Source organism: Tachypleus tridentatus, chromosome 6 (genome assembly GCF_004210375.1).
Source record: "Tachypleus tridentatus isolate NWPU-2018 chromosome 6, ASM421037v1, whole genome shotgun sequence".
Classification (NCBI taxonomy): Eukaryota; Metazoa; Arthropoda; class Merostomata; order Xiphosura; family Limulidae; genus Tachypleus; species Tachypleus tridentatus.
The window spans coordinates 19,628,653-19,634,652 of record NC_134830.1 but is presented as its reverse complement, the minus strand read 5'-3'; the positions used below and the strand labels follow the sequence as shown (position 1 = coordinate 19,634,652).

The window sequence follows — 6,000 nt, the reverse complement described above, 5'->3', positions numbered from 1 at the left end:
ATTAAATCATGTTTGTATACACTTATAAAACGTGTAATATTTTGATAATTCAATATAACATTCTCTTTTGTAATTGTGTAATTATTATACAAAGGTTTATTACGTTATAAAATGATGTTAGAGCTATACTAAGTCTTTAATATATATGCTGTCACGTTCAGCCATGCTCTGTCTATTGGCTGTAAATCACAGCAATGTAACTACAGTTTAAGTTTTAGTGCAAAAGGCTCCGTCGTTAGGCTCCGATGGCAAACGAATACACCCGCTACGTCACTTCCTTCAAACTAATATACAAGGACGCCCTTTCCAACAATTCAATCGTACAATCCGTTTCGTTTCGGCCGGTATAGCTTCATCTAGATCAGTATGAATACTCGTTTCATTCGTCAGTTATTTGATACATGCGATAGGTTTAATAGATAAGTTACGGTAGTAACTTGTAAATGCATGGCTTGTGTCTTTATCCAGAAAGAATTTTTTTTTATTATTTCGCGTACTTTGTGTTCATTGGTTTTTCACCTGGCATAGTTAGGGTAAGACTTATCGCAGCGCTTTTTCTAGATGGTTCTGAGGACCCATGATGATGCATATTACAATGTTTTCCAGTGTCATCCAGTACAAGGGATATTCCTGTTTGGAAATTCTAAATGCCCAATCAGAACACATCTTTATATTTTGTATTGGAAGGGGCTGTTAAATATCCTTCCAGAAAGCGATCCACCACGACCTTGTTCTCTGCTTTAATAGTAAAAGTGTTAATACCCGTACCAGTCGTTCTGAGCTACATTTTTATTTCAAGTGGGTTTTCTTCATCAAGAATTACTTCATCACGACCTAATATCGGTTATCACGTGAGTTGCTAATTTGTAAATACAGAATTGTTTTAATATAACTTAAACTATCTTCTATATTTCATAGCTATAAATTATTTGTTACTTTTCTAGAGTTAACTTGTGTAACAGTAAGTTTTCATGTTTTAAGTAACATCATGTTCTTTAGATCCTTCAAATCTAACCCTCGTTATTTATAATTCATTCAACACCGTCATTATTTTAAAACTTAAATGAAGTTTATTATTTTAGTTATGTAAAATTGTGCACTGTGAGAGCTTCAAACAGATTATGAGTCGAACGCCTTACAAAAAAATAAAGGAGTGTTTTTATTATCATTGTAGTTTTTATCAATTTACTTAAGTTCATGGTTAGGCTCACCGCATTCCTTGTGATTACATTCTTTCATAAAAAAATCTAAGTGAAAGCATGCGCATTTGAACTTCATCTTTTAATTTTTAAAATATATTTTCCAAGTTACCTAACCTCCTATTCTTAATCAACAGTACTTTAATATGGCGTCCCTTTCCGACAAAATGGCACCTGGCAATTCAACCAATAGAAATACTTTCTATCAACACCCATCATATTTTATTCTACTGATACTTAATTATGTTGTCTTTTGTTATAATCCTCCTTTCAGCTTTTTTCCCTCTAACATTATCAAGCTCTTTTATTTCTATATCGCCTACACTTTATGAGAGATTTATTTGACTACTCAATACAATAGCAATCTGATTAAAAAAAAAGACGTCCCTTCAAAATCAAATGTTTTTCGACTAATTTGTTTCATAAGTATTGAACGTTAAGATAATGACCTTTACGATGATTGATACTTTTATCCTATATGTAGAAATAAAACTTCAAAATCGTTACACAATAGGAAGTTATAAAAACAGGGATTTTTTTTATGACATCTTCTTCAGGAGTCACGGCTGAGGTGTGGTTCTGACTTTCTTATCCTGTCGATTTTTGTCTTGGTGACTTCGGCTTCCCAACAGTCACATTTTATATTAGTTGAGACAAGAATGTTTCGTTATCCCAAGTTTTGACGTAGTTTTTTCTCATACATATCTTCTCATCAAATCGTGAATTGGTTTCATATGAATAAGGATGCTCCTATATATATAGATATGATTTAAATACATGTTTATTTTTTGGCATAGATAAACATAATTAGCTGATCCAACGTAATTTCTTCATCAAACTGTAAGTTGGTTTCAAAAGGACAACGACACTGCCACATGAAGGTACGACTTTAAAGTATTCATATTCTATGATTAGCTTATCTCAATAAGTCTGTATATTTTTAATACAACTTATTTTCAAGTCGGTCTAAAATTATCCCTTTTTCCCTCTGAGTCGAAATTCTTTTTGTCCTACCTGTATTATAATTCTGATTTCTGCCCAGAGTTATGGTTAATACGTTGCGAAATGAAAACAGTTAATTTTACACTATTATAGGTTTCCATTACCACAACTACTTACGCTGAACAACACCGTGTATAATAAGATAACTTTCCTATGAGCAGTGTTAAGTTGGACGTAGTTTACAGAAGAGTTATTTAATTAGAATTTCTACTAATCCTTGAGTTGCCGGCGGCAAGAGAAGTATATATTAAAAACAGCGAATTTTATACATGAATTTATCAACGTGGATCAGGGTCGAAATGATTTTCAAGTTCTTGTCCTGTCAGGAAATAAGCTTTAGGAAGTTACTTTGATGGGCTTATATTAAGTTTATTTTTATACTTGCGCAATTACGCAAATACAGCTGTAGCCAGGTGTATAATTTTATTCTATATATATATATATATATGCAGTATTTTTTTTCAGAATTGAAAATACCATTTATTGCACCCATTTATTTATTTATACAGTAAAAGTATAACTCCTATATCACGCTACATTTAGAATAATAAATGTTACGATGTGGATATTTTAAGAGCAAACTGATATATTACAGTGTAAAAAATAGCTTGTAGAAATATCTTCTTATATTTCTTTTTAACCAGGATTATTTAGACATTTCAAGGGCCTAAAAGTAACCTCAGACATGTTAGTTCGTTACCTACAAAAATGATCATAGAAAACATACATATACATATACTCAAAGTGAATATTTGAATTTGAAATCAATTTTATTCATAAATAAATATATGAAACATAAATCTAACATATGGTCAAAGAGAGAGAATGTTTTATTAATATACATTTTCACACGTTTTGAGCTTTAAATGGTTCGTTTGTTGCGAATTTTGACCAAAGCTACACAAGGGCTATTTACGCTAGCCGTCTCTAATTTAGTAGTGTAAGACCAGAGGGAAAGCAGCTAGTCATCACCACCCACCGCCAACTCTTGACTACTCTTTTACCAATGAATAGGGGGATTGACCGTCACATTATAACGCCCCCATGGCTAAAAGGGCGAGCATGTTCGGCGCGACGGGGATGCGAACCTGCGACCCTCAGATTACGAGTCGCACGCCTTAACACGCTTGAAAAGGATCTCGACAGAACGAGGCCTCACTGATCTTTATTGCCAGTTGTTGCTCTATTAATGGTGAGGTCGCTATTTCAAATAACATATTTTTCAGTTTACAGTAAATTGAAAAATGAATTTGAAACAACTTCCTTTGTTCTGACAAAATATGCTTAACTTTTAAAACTTTTACAGTAAGGAATTAATGACAGTTTCAGTTGATTAATCTATTTTTTGATAAAAAGTCATTTAGTTTGTATCAAAAATGTGTCCATTACACAAAAATTATAAACTATGCGTATATCGAAGGAACAAGAGATCACGCTGAGTTCTCATTTTAAAATATATTTTTGCCCTTAAATGTAACTGCCACGCCTTTGTGTTAATAATAAATTTTCTCTGCAACACCAACAATGGGACAAACATGGGCTATTGTTACGTTTCAATTTATTGTAGTACATTCCTCTTATGCTCATCTGGATAGATGGAGGGCAAAAGCCCTGTTCATGAGGGCGTGAATGTGGTTATACGTCAGCAGTAACATAGCACAAATAATTTATGTGGCCATCTGACACTTTATGCCCAAAATAACGTACCTGTTTCAAACTAGATCATCAAAGATATATTTTTTCCTCTCAACTTGGCCTGTGTTCTACTATGATTATTTTTGGAACCACGATGGTCCTGGCAACTCAAGAAACGAGTGGCGAGATTTCACGGAAAGAATAGAACATCTGTATTATAAAAGCAATCGTTAATCAAACGTAAGTCAACATCTTTATTCGGCTTAAAAAAAGGAGAAATACTTTTATGAAGACTTGTTACATAGTATGTAAATTTATGGTGCAGCCAACTTTAGACAACTCACAAAATATTTCGCATTTTGAGCACGTGCTGAGGAAAGTAAAGAGAAAAACGTCTGCGCATACTTTCTTCTTTAAAGACAGCGCGCGCTCTCTGAGTTTCTTTTCGGATCAGAACATTTGCAACATAACTTATACAACACTTCCATCTTCTGACTTGTCTGCAGGTCGTTGAAAGCTGGGGAAATGTGTTTCGCTAAATATTTGGATTTTCCAGCATAAAATATTTCATGAGATGCATATTCAGTACCTGCGAGCACTTTGCTATACCATACGTTATTGTTTTGAAAATTAAAAAGTATGGGCGTAATATTAATGTTGGGATTATATTTTGCAATTAAAATATATAAATATGTAGATACACATATATAAAGATCGTCTCCATTGGATCACCTCTGGTCATGCAGTAAGTCTACGGACTTACAACGCTAAAATCAGGGGTTCGATTCCCCTCGTTGAACTCAGGAGATGGCCCGATGTGGCTTTGCTTTAAGAAAACATACGCACTCGTCTCCAGAGCGCTGTTCGGTTTTACAATTTTCTGGGAGAAAATTTGTGCATTCAAAACATTTAAGCAAAATTCCTGTTTTCACATATTTCATTTTCATTGTTAGATGGAAGCCAAAAACGTTTTTAACAGCCTTTTATGGTGAAATCTTGAAACGAACTGGTTGTCTTTCCGTTTCAATGAAGAATATTGAGGGATAAACTATCAATAGCAAACCTTTCCTTACTCCTTCCCCATATTAACATTTTACAAACCCTCTAGGTGAATCTTGTTTGTAATATATATGACCAAACTGAAGCGGAAGATCTGTGTCTGAGATATATTTTGCATATATTTGTTTTCTCATAAAAATATCAGTATAATGTAGAAATATCTTACGCTACTGCATCAAAAAGTGTTTATATCTTAAAGTTGATATTGTAGTAAAAAATAACATTGTGGGATTGTTGATGTTGACCAACAGGACGTAGCAACACTGATATAAAATATAAATAGTTCAGGATATAAAGAATGTTTTCCTTACCTTCTAACATTAAAAATAACAGAATTGTTTGTATATCTGGAATAAAGTGATAGCAGTTATAAAACTTTAAATTGGATACGCTAAATTATAAAATAAAGAGTCATAAAGGTTTCTTAGTCCACCCGAATATGATTTACATCTGCATGTTGTTTTTTTTCCTGTATAAACTCAATGAAAATATCTTATCGTTTTTCATTAACAATAGGCCCGGCATGATCAAGTGGGTTAAGGCGTTCGACTCGTAATCCCAGGGTCGCGGGTTCGAATCCCGGTCGCACCAAACATGCTCGCCTTTTCAGCCGTTGGAGCGGTATAATGTGATGGTCAATCCCACAATTCATTAGTAAAAGAGTGGCCCAAGAGTTGGCTGTGGGTGGTGATGACTAACTGCCCTCCCTCTAGTCTTACACCGCTAAATTAGAGAGGTTAGCGCAGATAGCCCTTGAGTAGCTTTGCGCGAAATTCCAAAACAAACAAATAAACCTATATAGAATTAATCTTGCTGTTTTATCTAATGCAATATTGAAAAGCACTGTCAACAGGCGGCACCCCTACCTTAGGCCAACTTAAAAGTATCGGTTTGATTTTTCCCCCTTGTACCAAACACTCGCACCCCTTATAACAGACTTTAACCGTCTGTACTACTTTGTCTGGAACTTTAAATTCCTTTATGATGTTCTACAGTGTTTGCTTTACGTGTATAATCATAGGCCTGATTGAAATCGATAAATGAGTATCAATTATCTTTATCGACATCTCCTTTAAAATCTACCTTCCCACAAAAATTTAGTATA

The 6,000-nt window shown here is 33.9% G+C and overlaps 1 long non-coding RNA gene across 1 annotated transcript in view; it reads left to right on the top strand.

The window, feature by feature from the left end:
• The first annotated feature begins 344 nt into the window (after window positions 1-344).
• LOC143252046 (uncharacterized) overlaps window positions 345-6,000 on the top strand; it is a 54,776-nt gene continuing 49,120 nt past the window's right edge. Inside the window, exon 1 of the long non-coding RNA XR_013028800.1 lies at window positions 345-851. This is a non-coding gene — a long non-coding RNA (uncharacterized LOC143252046). The remainder of the gene's footprint in view (window positions 852-6,000) is intronic.